Source organism: Branchiostoma lanceolatum, chromosome 4 (assembly GCF_035083965.1).
Source record: "Branchiostoma lanceolatum isolate klBraLanc5 chromosome 4, klBraLanc5.hap2, whole genome shotgun sequence".
Classification (NCBI taxonomy): Eukaryota; Metazoa; Chordata; class Leptocardii; order Amphioxiformes; family Branchiostomatidae; genus Branchiostoma; species Branchiostoma lanceolatum.
In genome coordinates this window covers 10,649,762-10,663,852 of record NC_089725.1, presented here as the reverse complement: position 1 = coordinate 10,663,852, position 14,091 = coordinate 10,649,762, and the positions used below count along the sequence as shown (strand labels likewise).

Below are 14,091 nucleotides of genomic sequence, written 5' to 3'. Positions count from 1 at the left end.
AATGAAACTGCATGATGTGCTTCTTAATTAGATTCAAGAAAAAAAAAACATTTCGGTTTTTGTAGTCACCTGTCATCAAATTTTTTCTTTCTACAAAGTTTTGCAATATTTTACACACTATTATGTAATCTACACAGATTCTGAAATCCGTGTGAGATGAAATATTTCATGTTATCACATAAGCATATTAAGGATTTCTCTATGCCGTAAATTCACAAAGACGTTGCTGCACTGTTATAATGATAAAAGTGACACTTTTCCAACATCTAAGAATTCGGCGTTTTTCAATTTGAATCCTACTGTACTTGGATCCAAGGCTTGGATCTAAACAATACAATGTGAAACTATTCATGTTCGGATGCACATATGAGAAGTGTTCACATTCTAGCGTATCCAAACTGATGAAAACACAAAATTGTTCTTGAAACATTGCCTTGGTCAAATTAAGTACTTCCTTAACCACATACAGAATAGAATCCCACGCTCCATTCTGTCACAAAATCCAAAATTTTACAAAATTTTGTCGTGATTACATTTGCTAGTCTTTCCTCTTAAAGTCTAAGCGACAATCTTATGCAGTTCTCCACTTGTTGTTTCAAAGATGGAGATTAATAATTGCTTTTTCTACCGTTGATGAATTGTACTTGAAAGCTGTCTACTTCCAACTGTTCAACGTAAGTGTTTTTAAAATTTGACTCTTGCTGTGCTTGGGTGTGAACATTGCTAATGCTACTACTACTACAACCACTACTCCTTCTATTACTGCTGCTACTACTACGACTACTACGACGACTACTACTACTACTGTCAGTCTTTACAGACTGGGTCACATGCTGCGCAGACTAAAATTACAGAACAAAGAGTGTAAGTAGAACTGAACATTATAACGCGTAGAATACTTGTAGTACAATGAGATTATTGTAAGAAATATTTCTAGCTTGCAATTAACCTTAGAATGAACACTGGAGAATTTAGCATCGCATAGAAAATGAAACTGCATGATGCGCTTCTTAAATAAATTCAAGATTAAAAAACATTTCGGTTTTTGTAGTCACCTGTCATCAAAGTTTTGCTTCCTACATAGTTTTGCAATATTTTACACACTATTATGTAATCAACACAGATTCTAAAATCCGTGTGAGATGAAATTTTATGTCATCACATAAGCATATTAAGTATTTCTCTATGCCGTAAATTCACAAAGACGTTGCTGCACTGTTATAATGATAAAAGTGACACTTTTCCAACATCTAAGAATTCGGTGTTTTTCAATTTGAATCCTACTGTACTTGGATCCAAGCCTTGGATCTAAACAATACGATTTGAAACTACTCATGCTATGATACAGATATGAGAAGTGTTCACAATCTAGAGTATCCAAACTGATGAAAACACAAAATTGTTCTTGAAACATTGCATTGGTCATATTAAGTACTTCCTAACCACATACAGAATAGAATCCCACGCTCCATTCTTTCACAAAATCCTAAATGTTACAACCTTTTGTCTTTCCTCTTAAAGTCTAAGCGACAAACTTATGCAGCTCTACACTTTTTGTTTTAAATATGGGGATTAATAGTTGTCTTTTCTACCGTCTATGACTTGTACTGGCGACTACAACAAATCAAAACCCAATATATTAAAAATTCAGCCTGACTTTTTAATCCCCTTCAATACAACGCTGAATCCAGTCATTATTCTTTGGACTCCTGCGTTCAAGCGCGGGGAGTTACAGTAGTCTTGACTACCGTCTTTGACTTATTTTGAAGACTCTATGATTAAATAAAGCCCAAAATAATTTTGATTTAGCATGTACTACTTTTACCTTCTTTGATACAACGTTGAATCCAATCATTGTTCTTTTTGACTCTTGTGGTCAAGCGTACTCTTCGCTACCGTTTGTGACATATATTGAAGACTACGATAAATAAAAGCCCAACATTCTTTTTAGCATGTACTACTTTTATCTTCTTTGATACAACGTTGAATCCAATCATTGTTCTTTTTTACTCTTGTGGTCAAGCGTAGTCTTTGCTACCGTTTTTGACTTATATTGAAGACTCTACGATTAAATAAAAGCCCAACATTCTTTTGATTTAGTATGTACTACTTTTACCTTCTTTGATACAACGTTGAATCCAGTCATTATCCTTTCGGACTCTTGCAGACATAGGGGTAGTTCTCTTTGCATGACACGTCATTCCACTCTGCGATTTTATTTTTGGACCCCTGTAACCAGCCATGTTTGACCTTCTGTTTGAAAACAATTACAAATACCAAACGTACACGTTAAACACTGTCACGTATCTGTCTGTGTTTAGTTCTTCAATGGTATGAATCATTTACCCGTAGAAGGGCTTACATAAATCGTAGCTTTGATTTCGATAAAGTCAGATGGACAATTGTCACATTGGCATAACTGAAGAAATTCCGCTCCCTCGTGTGCTCTAAATTATTACTCATTTTTAAACAGAAATATGTGCAAGTTGTGATACCAGCGAAGACAACTATTTTTTCCTCTACAAAGAATATACTCGCACGCTGCAATTAATGTTTTGTGAGGTTGGAAATCTTTATCATGATGCTGCCATGTATATACATGCATATGGTGTTCCGCTCGACCAGACAAATATGATATTCTCGGGGTAAGTCCCGAGAAAATGATAGAAAGTTTATTGCAAATTCCTGCCCGTAGGCTAATTGAAAGTACATGTACATGTAACACGAAGGCGACGGGATGAACAATATAACATATGACTACTCTAGTCTTAACTACTGACACTAATTTCTAACTTATTGGGTTCGGCTTCTTTTTCCGAGACAGTAGAAAACGAATGACCCCACTTTTTCTTTAATGTGTGGATTTTGTAATGTTAAGAGGAGAGTAGTTTTCTTTTCGTCTGTAAACGTGGAGAAATTAGGATGAAAAATGGTGGAAACCGACCCCCCTCCCCCATGAAGAAAAAAGAGAATAAAAACACATACCACTATGAACGCGCCGACACATATCTTCCCTGTACCCTTGTAGTCGGGTTCAGTCGGAGCCCACCTCTTGTAGTAGTGATAGTCTGAACCATCCGTCCACTTCCACTCTGCTCCGACACGATGTAACCCGATCCAGACAAGGGGCGGGTCACCTTTAGGAGCTGCGGTTTAAAGAGAATTTCTTCTTAACAAATCAGGAATGTATTGTTGTGATCATGACGATACGACAATACGTATTGACATAGCTTCCTGACGACTTCAGTGGCACTTAAGCTAGTCTAGAAGTGAATTAAGTTAACAGCCTTTTAAGACGCGTATGATTATATGATTAATGACAACAGACTTTTGCCTTTTCTAGCAATGAGATAAGATTAGGTTTAGTTGTCAAACACAATCTTGTTGATTTGTGTGTGTGTGTGTGTGTCCGTGTGTGTTTGTATGCGTGAGAGTTTGTATGCGTGAGAGTTTGTGTGTAGATGTGTATATCTATATGTGTGTATATTAGGGTGACTGCAGTCAAAGACTTCATCTACATTACGATGGACGAACATCATCATATGTGTGTGTATGTGTGTGTGTGTGTTTGAATACCTATATATGTGTACATGTGTGTCGACATGTGAGTGTGCATGTGTTTATAAATGTGTGTGTGCTTGTTGTGTGAATGAATGAGCATTCATATGTGGGTCTGTGCAAAACGATGTTATATCCTTTGTCAATACCCGTCAGCTTTCGTGTTTCCGTCTCCAGGTTGGTACCTAATTCACAGTTGAAGTAGGATGTAAAATTCATGGCTATGTGCATCATGTGAATACTAGACCGTGGAGTGTTACCATGGCATCCTGTGTACATCGCCGTCATGTAATGTCAACATTAGATATACATATTAGTAGCCGTGGGAGGCCAAGAAGGAGGTGGGGGGACGACATCCGTGACTGGACAGGACTCCCACTAGCGGAGTGCACCCACTGAGGCAGAGACAGGAGGAAGTGGAGGAGGCTGGTAGTGGACGCTACCATAGTCCCCGACCCTCAGGCATGAGGATGGGACTAGGTAACGATAAAGGTAAAATTAGTAAGAATTCGAAGTCTGTTTCTTTGACAATCAAATAGGCTTGCTAGGTCAAACTTAAGATACCTTTCCACCTAGGAGACCTGAAGACAATAATATAATTTGTAATCGTGATTTGAAAAATAGCTAGCTGTATGTTACCATTGATAATGATGGTTTTCAGGAAATTGCGTTCCGATGCTGTCTGGATAGAAACAAGATCTGCACCCAGTCGTTTACATCTTGCGTTCGCTGTATCCCAGTTGACTTTGTCCGTCATCAACTTGTAGTAGTGGTTGTTGTACTCAGTCCACCCCTTGCGAGACTTCGGCGCTGTAGTGAACGATAGTGCAGTGAGATAAGCGAAGTGTCCAGATTAAAGAGCATCCTGACACACTGTGGCACCATTTACGATCCGCGACAGAATTTGCGTTGAAAAATATACCTTAAAGTAAACGTAAATACGTCTACTGTATACCAGGGGTGATCAATAAGTCGTCGGCCTCACCCAGACATAAGGTGCACAACTCACATTTCGGGGAATACTTTTAAAGTACAAAGTCTTTTATGAATGTCTACCAAAATTCAAACCATTGTGATCCTTACTTTGCAGGCGACGCCCAGTAACGTTAAGTGAGGTAGAAGGATAAAACATGGACAATTGAGCTGCGACCTGAGGTGTGCGGGCCAACTCGCTCTGCTGAAAGTCAGATACCCACTTCTTTTTTGTTGAAATAAGAAGGGAATGTTCATGAAAGATTTTGACAATGTCTTTGAATATTTTATGCCGATTCATTGCATGAAGAACTCGACCCACACAGCTCTGATCACAGTTCAACCTTGTTTTTCGAATTCTCGCCACTTACTTACTGTTTCTTAAATGGACGTCGACTGCTCGTATATGTATACTAGTGCGAGGTTGTGATTGGGGTGTTGAAGATGTCGCAACAATAAAGTTCTAAGATTTCCTACAATATCTCATAGCATAGTAGAGCAACATTGAACTAAATATGTATCCCAACGTCCAAACATTATTATATCCCACTTAGAATTCAAGGTATCGTTAACTAGTCTTCAAAGGTTTTTGATTGATTTATTATCTTCGCCAAGAAGATTATGTTTTGGGTAGCGTGAAGTAATGTGAATGTGAACATCGTTGAAATAAATCATGCATATAAGGACCTCATTTGCATATTTTTGTGTCTGAAAACATTGAAATGTCGAGGAGCAGATATAATGGCAGACACAGATGAAATTAGATCATAACACAGAAGTAAGGTTACACTAGAAAGGCAACATTTGCGAGCAAATACAGCATGTTTAGCCATACTCCTCGCCATGCAAAAAATGGACTCTCCCAAAATAACAATGGACCATTCTAAAATACTTGCACTAAAAAAATGAATCACCCCAGTCCAAAATTGAGTCTTCCAGTAGCACCTCAACACAATATGGACCAGTCCACAACCATATCCACTAATTGATTAACAAATACACTTCTGCTAAAAAATGGACTTTTTCATAATCATTCCAGCTCAAAATTGAAAGAAATAATTAAAGAATCCTCCCCTTGCATGAATGGGATATTCCGTGCCATTTCCATGTAAACCAGTCGAAAAATATCCGCTGAAAATTACACTCTTGCGCATAATCAACCCAGTTCAAAATTGAATTAAAAAAGATCAACCCCAGGGAAGAATGAAGTTTTCCATAGTATACATATGAAGATTTGACAGGAGACGAAGGAAATGACCAAAAACAACATATTTGAGTCAATTCAAAGTCACCGAGAGGGTTTTAATATAATACTTGTAATATGTTTGAACTATTTTGATTAAAAGAATGTCTAAGTCACAATAGTTCTTAAGTGTTCAAACAATTAGAATTGAAACTTATAACATGTTTGAACTTATTTCACATACGTTGGAAACATTTCGAACGTAACTACACAAAAATCTCTTTATTTAGAACAGTTTCAAACCATCTATCCAAATGTTTCAATGTTCGAACAATTTGTAACAAAAGATTTTCACAATTGCCCTCATAAACGAAGGTGCTAAGTCCTCCTGTGTGTTTCTGCCTATTTTCGGTGGCCGCGCTAGACCACCAGCGGATTTGTTTTGACGGAGCGTCACCCGCGCGCGACGATGTACACTGTTCGGCACCGCTAATATCCGGCATTTTCCCGCTCCAAAACACTCCACAATACCCACGTTTTTAGTGTTTTGCCTCTTGTGCAACACGATTCGATTTGCATTACTAACGGGACGAAAATGATAGAAAAAATTCACCCCGTCCCGGCGTCCGTCCCAAAAACATGAACGACATGAAAATATATTTTCTTACAGATTCAATCACGAAAATCAACAGCATGGGATTCCAAATTTTCGCAACGGCCGACCATTTATCATGGTTGAACTTCCTTCCAAGGCGTGCGATAGATGAACATTCCCGGCACATAATAGTCACTAGTACCAGACTAACGCAAGCTCATGATGATAATAGGGAGAAAGTTTGTCAGTGAAGTTTGGCCACCAGAGGGTACATTCATTTAACGTTACAAGCTAGCGCAAAGGGGCGAATCATTGACCTTACCGGGGACTGACTCTACTGGCCTAATCATTCCTTTTTTGCCGAATTCTACGATCCATACGCCCGTACGTAGGACATGTAGGAAGGCCTGGTGGTGGACGCTACACATCACGGGAGACGCGTGTTGGTCCGAGACAGACAGCGGCGTGCTTTCGATCGCGTAGCGGCGACGCACCGCTGCGACAACGTGCGGGACCAAAACGCCTGTCCCCAGTGAGACCATGTGTTTTGCGCGGCATGCCCCGAATCCGTCTACCATTGCTGAATGTAGCCCGTTTGAAAATATCTGGAATAACTAATGCTAGAATAAACATTCACAAAATCATTGATTTAACTTGTTTTCTGTTATAAAATTTCCTAAACTGCAATTTAACCACTGAGTTTAAGGGAACATGGTGTTTTCCCGATAATCACGTTAAATGTTTATGTCCGGTCTTTCCTCCTCGTAAGCAAACTTCCAGCTTGGCCAGGTGCAAGGCACTAGGGGTCAATGACCTGTAGGTCATATGTAGTATTGAAAGTGACAGAAGTGGCAAATATTGTCAAGAAAGCCCAAAATAAATCGTTTTGAATATATGTATGCCAAAAATGGGAATGTAGTCCTTTAAATATTTGTTCAAGCCACATATACAGCAAATTTCAGGTCATTCGGTTGAAATACCAGGGCGCAGGAGGCCAAGATATGCTAAAAATAGCCTAAAAACCTCAATAAAATCACTTTCAAGGTCAATATCAAAAAAAGGAAAAGAACCCACATTGGTTTTTGCCTACATTACCTCTGTACCAAATTTCAGGTCATTTGGTCAAAAAATGACAGAGATGAATCGATTTGAAGATTTGACAGGAGGAGAAGAAGAAGAAGAAGAAGAAGAAACATGAGAGAAAACAATATGTTTAGCCATACTTATGGCTAAACATAATAATCAGACGTTACCACAGTGTATGTCACAATAATCCCATCTAGTGTGGGGATCCGTGGTGTAGCACCAAACTCCGGGTTCGCCGTCCGGATTCCGGCAGTAGTTCTGCCTCAGTCCGGATGATGGGTGATTAGCAGGTGTCCTGCCGTGTCCATGAGGTGTCTGACTGTCCCAGCGCTGACACGTCTTCCCTGTTTGGGTCACAGAGACTGTTCCTCTGTAGGATGCCCCATTTCCCACCTGGCAATTTCCTGGTTGATGGAATTAAAAAAAGAGATTCATTAATACATGCTGTCTTGATTTTCAAGTGGGGGTATAACCAAGTTTGGGACAGGAGGACATGGTTTGAGGTAAAGGGTCGTATGGGCATCGTTCATATTAAGCGACGAATATTAAACGTCGCTTTTTGCAGCACCGTAGACGTTTTTACCTTTATTTAGGGTACCCATTTCAATACGAAATTTTGACACGGAAATGATGCCTTCTTCATACACCATGGGCGTACTACCGTGCGGGGGAGGGGCGTGCAGTTGGTCCCCGCCAATCACGGACCGGTGACCAATAGAAGATATTCTTCCAGAAGATGTTTCGGTCAGGGGGCTAGGAGTGGCCGCGTTTTTTAACGTCTGCCCCCCTACAATTATTTCGAGGTCTCATCAAGACCTACGTACATACCAAATATGAAGACAATCCATCCAGGCGATCTCGAGTTATAGTGTTCACTGACGGACAGACACACAAACACACACACACACACACACACACACACAAACGCTGACCAAAACCTTCTTGGCGAAGGCAATGAATGAAGTTGGGGATTGTTTTCCTAAAAGGAGAATGCACTGGTGATACATATACAACAATATTACCCAAACTTACTTTCACAGGACACCCCCGTATTGCACTGTGTACATTCATGTAAATGTGTCTCCTGAGCCAGTCTAGTACTTCAGGCATCATACACATCATGCATCACACTCCATGACTTTGATTTAAGGGGCATTACTCAATATTTGGATTATAAATGGTTCATCTATTTGTCTATCTGAAATTAATTTGGTTGATTTTGTTTACATAAAGATGTAGTATTTCAGAAAATAACACTCTCCAATGGAGTTGAGAATGCCTTTAAAGGAGGATGCGTTGGAGATAGAGGCGCAACGATACAACTAAGACTTACCTGGACAGGGCACCGCCGCATTGCATGGGCGTGTCTGCTCAGCTTGTCCAACACAGTCCGCCCCACCGTCAGCTGGTTCAGGATTGGTGCAGATTCTGTCCCGATACTTTATACCACGTCCACACGTCACGCTGCAGTCACGCCATGGACCCCAGTTTGACCAACCGCCATCAACTACAAACAAAAATGATACTCTGTAACGAACTGAAAATGTGCTTAACCCTCAAACACCTGAAGCTATTTTTGCGACTAAAATGACTGAACGGGGTAAAAATGACCCCAAAATGTTTTGTTCAGTAAAACCTCCCTTTTCATTTTTTTCGCTGATTGTTATCCGTACATTGCTTCATCAATGTAAGAGGTATGTTTTGGCATGCTTAGGTATGAAAAATTCCCGTTCATTATCATAATTTATACAAAAAGATCAGGAGGACCTTGTCTTAAACTATTCCTATTTAGACCGGGAGGGGATTTTTGAAGCCCACGCCAAATTTCATGTTGCATAACTAATGAACGGATTACGCGAGGGCCACCAAACTTGGCGACTTTTCATAAAATGTCCTTAACAAAAATTTCAAATTAATAAAGCAAGTTCATCGTTTTTCGTGTTGCCATGGCAACGGGTTTTTGACAGGCATATTTTACAAAATCTTCTAATTTCAGTTCAAACAATGACGTTTCGAGGCTTTTTTGGTACGCCAAATGTATATTCTTACATTGTTATCATCCATTATGTAATCCAATGAAACTCTTATGATTTAATATTGATATTTTAAGCTAATTTGATGACGTCATCGGTCAAAATCCAAGATGGCGGATAGAATCACATAAAATTATGTCGTAATGACGTTATATTACGTCATTATGACATAAAATCAGTTATGGTAATATTGATTTACATGTGCATCATCCTCTGAAAATTTGGTGGTCATATGATAAGTAGTTGATAAGAGTTACAGAGGGCAGGTCTCAAAAACAGCACATTATTTTTGCTGGGGTCAAAAATGACCCCAGCGGACTCAACACAGACTTTCCTATATAATGTTAACAGTATTGTGCCGATCTCCCTAGAAAATTTGGAGAGGTTAGAAAAGTGGTCTACCGACAAAGTCACGGAAGGAATTTTTTTCATTTTCGCGATGACGCGAAAATGAATCTGTAATGGGATGATACATGCATCCATGCGACCGGCCATGGAACATGCCGTGCGTGGATCTTGATTAACCCTGCAGTCATGTAACAAAATCGTAAGGTGTCGCTTTTGATAGAACATACATCGACAATCCATGAATCTTGGAAGGTAGTACATTAAATCCATGTTTTTATACATGGCCATATTACATCTATACCACAAAACTGAACAAGAAGAAACTAGTTTTGTCAAGAAAATGACATAAAATTTTACCATGCATAGAGGTTTTAACATTATATACCTTTAAAATAGCTCGTCGTGGAAGGTCGTTACGTGTGGACTCGTAGGTTCTCGGTTCGAATCCGTCTGGGGAAGTTTTTTCTTTTATCTTTTTTTTTTCTTTTTAAACATTTGATGTATACAACGTCATTGTATTATGATCTTAGATCCAAACCATGCCTCGAATTTTTTTATTGTTCATTTTAACGGAAAACATCATTCAACGGATGCTTCTACGTATGGTTGATTGGTTGGTTGGTTGGTACATGTACAACCTTGATTTGGACCCATGCCATGTCATTTATACCTCATTGTCATTTCTGCCTTCATTTTCCAAAGGTGTACTATACGTTATAATAAGAATTAAGGGCTACGGTGATTGAGATTAAGGGTTATACTGACAGATTAAGGGAAAGGGCAACGGATTAGGGGCTGTGGTGATGGATTAATGGATATGCTGACGGATCAAGTGCAAGGCTGACGGATTAAGAGCTATTTTGACAGATTAAGGGTTATATTTACGGATTAAGGGTAATGGTGATGGGTTAAGGGTAAGGATGACGCATTAAGTGAAAGGGTGACGAATTAGTGTCTCTGGTGATGGATTAAGATTTATGCTGTCGGATTAAAGTTTGTAACCACGGATTTAGGGCAAAGGTGACAGATTAAGGGCTAAAGGGACGGATTAAGGGTGTACCGTCACACACCATGCCTGTCACGTTTTATGCTTTCCCAGGCACAGAACGTGACACAGCCCGACCGTCACAGACTGTGCCCGGAAGTGCTGTCAATCACTGTGACTGACGGGGCAGTGATGCCCGCGTTTCCATATAAGGCAGCGTGTTTTTGTTTACCGCAGTCCCCCCATCCCCCCGTCATCTTTGTTTTTGGGGCGCTGAGGTAAGGAGGAACAGCGTAATTCTCGCTCTGTAAAATAATTGAATAACTCTGACCTATAATTGAAGTGGCACAAAAAGACAGTGTTTATAACAGATGTTAAAAAAAAACAATTTGTAAGACTAAATATATTTTATCCAGGGAAACCAGATCTAGACTAGGATCGGGCCACTTGCCGATTACTTCGACGTCCCGAGGCAGTCAGCTCGCCCGATCTAAATCAATGCTACGGGAAGTTGTAGCCCCGGGCACCGTCCAGGCACGGTTCGTGACAGTACCGGAGTGTCACAAACTGTGCTTATGAGAATTACGCTGATTCTTTCTCATCCCAGCGCCCCGAAAAAAAACAAAGATGGCGGGCTGCAGGGAAAAAAACGCGTTGGGCAGACTCCTCCCCCTCAAAACACTAAGCTCCGCCCAAAAGCACAGTATGGGATAAGACCCCCTGTGCGTCAAGAACTGTGCTCGGTTGGGCACCATTCGTGACGGTGTCCGAGTGTCACAAACCGTGCTTTTGTCCCAGGCACGGTTTTTGACACGCGGGCACTGTCACAAACCGTGCCTAGGCACCAAACGTGACAAAGCACCAAACGTGACGCAACAAAGGGCTATGGTGACATATCATGGGCAATGCTGAGGGATTAAAGGCTTTCATGACGGATTAAGGGCAAGAGTGACGGATTAAGGGTTATCCTGTGTGATTTAAGTTTATGTTAACGGATTAAGGGCTAGGGTGGCGGATTAAGAATATCACATCCCGTTATAATATACTCCTCAACTAACCACCTGTATATAATCATGTTCATTGAGCGAAAATGACAGCTTTTTGCAAAAGCACTTGTTTCAGATCAAACATGTTCAAATAGCACGTCAAAATCCACGCCTGGGGTCAAAAATGACCCCGTTCGGGTGTATGAGGGTTAAAGAGGGATCTTTACTTTGTGTTTTTGTGGACCAGGGCATCCGAAAAGGACGTCAATTACACATAATTATGATTTTACTCTGGCACTTGCACTATTGCTTAGCAAAGTAACATAATGGGCGTTTGTTTGCACCTAAAGTTGTGGATTGTTTGTTTCTAATTTACTGAAATGAGGATGCGTTGGAGATAGAGGCGCAACGATACAACTAAGACTTACCTGGACAAGACACCGCCGCATTGCACGGGAGTTTCTGCACAGCTTGTCCAACACAGTCCGCCCCACCGTAAGCTGGTGCTGGATTGTTGCAGATTCTGTCCCAAGTCATGGTGCCAACTCCACACGTCACGCTGCAGTCACGCCATGGACCCCAGTTTGACCAACTGCCATCAACTACAAACAAACTAGAATGGCAACATTTTCGGGAAAATGCAGGATATTCCCCTCTCATTACCCACACCTCAAATATGACATCCTTAGCATTGACTTTAAGGGTATTATGAAGTTTCTGCATAAATTATGCAAACGAGGCCCGAGAGATAGAGGCGCAACGATACAACTAAGACTTACCTGGACAGGGCACCGCCGCATTGCATGGGCGTGTCTGCTCAGCTTGTCCAACACAGTCCGCCCCACCGTCAGCTGGTGCAGGATTGGTGCAGGCTCGGTTTTGAGTCCTCATGCCGACTCCACATGTCACGCTACAGCCGGACCATGGTCCCCAGTTTGCCCAACCACCATCGACTACAAACAGCAAAAATCATGGAATTTATGTTTACCTCATACCTTGTGTTGTATTTCATAATAACTGGAAGAGTCAATCAGAGATACAGGAAATACAATGCAACTAAGACTTACCTTGACAGAGCGTTCCTGTGTGGCATCCTTTTATCTCCCGAGCCTGTCCAACACAGTCCGCCCCACCGTAAGCTGGTGCAGGATTGGTGCAGGCTCGGTTTCGAGTCCTGGTGCCAAGTCCACACGTCACGCTGCAGTCAGACCATGGTCCCCAGTTTGCCCAACTACCATCGACTACAAACAGCAACAAGACCACAGCACGTCCAGGTCAAAAGATAGAAAAACGGAAGTTCTGCTGCAGTACCAAGGTCAAATACCAGGGGGCCCCAAATCGACCTTGAACTTCGGCTTCGCAACACCTACCCACATACCAAATACCATCGTAATTCATAAAGAGGTTCTTGAGTTATGCTGATTACAGTAGTGCGGAAACACAAACAGAAAGACAGACAGACAGACAAACAAACAGACAGACACACCTAAACCTATATCTCCATTTTTAATGGAGATAAAAATAATGGAATTTATGTTTACCTCATACTAAAGGTATATGACAACTAGCACGTAAAACTTCGGCTATGTAAGTGTTGCATTTTATAATCACTGTAAGAGTCAATCAGAGATACAGGAAATACAATACAATACAATACAATACAATGCAATACAACTTAGACTTACCTTGACAGAGCGTCCCTGTGTTAAACCGTTGTATCTTCCAAGCTTGCCCAACACAGTCCGTCCCACCGTAAGCTGGTGCAGGATTGTTGCAGGCTCGGTGACGAGTCCTGGTGCCAACTCCACACGTCACGCTGCAGCCGGACCATGGTCCCCAGTTCGACCAATCACCATGAACTACAAATTAAACAAATAATGGTATTCTAGTTTACAAACGGGTGTGCGCGAACGTACTGTGCAGTTCGGATGGGCGCTCCAGCTTCAGAGCGTTTGGTTGAACATGCCATCTGAACGACGGATACTTTGAACAAACATAACGCCAATCGAACACAAACAATGCAGGCAATAAAAAACTATTGTCTTGGCGGCGATGGAATGTTAATTATAAAGCCCCTCTCTGTACTCGCGCACAGTCTACAAGGTCGCAGAACACAGTATTTCGCCTATGGGGATTTACATGATTAAGGACCCCAATGTGAGAACCTTCGACGCTTCAAAATTCATAGTAGGGTGCACAAGCAAGATACATTTGAATATGTTGACTTCAAGGTACAAAATATCTACAAAATATGCGAAAACGAGCTTAGATTTACCAGCTCGTTTTCTTTTGAAAGCCACATTTAACGTTGGGTAACATAAATTCGGGATTTTTCCGATAATGGT

General features: G+C 40.9%; 1 long non-coding RNA gene across 1 annotated transcript; it reads right to left on the bottom strand.

The window, feature by feature from the left end:
• Window positions 1–119: 119 nt before the first annotated feature.
• Window positions 120–7,792, bottom strand: LOC136432529 (uncharacterized). Its single transcript, XR_010755537.1, has 3 exons — window positions 7,562–7,792; window positions 4,198–4,368; window positions 120–3,146 (listed from the first exon to the last, which is right to left on the bottom strand). It is a non-coding gene; the product is annotated as an uncharacterized lncRNA (long non-coding RNA).
• Between the last annotated feature and the right edge of the window lie 6,299 nt (window positions 7,793–14,091).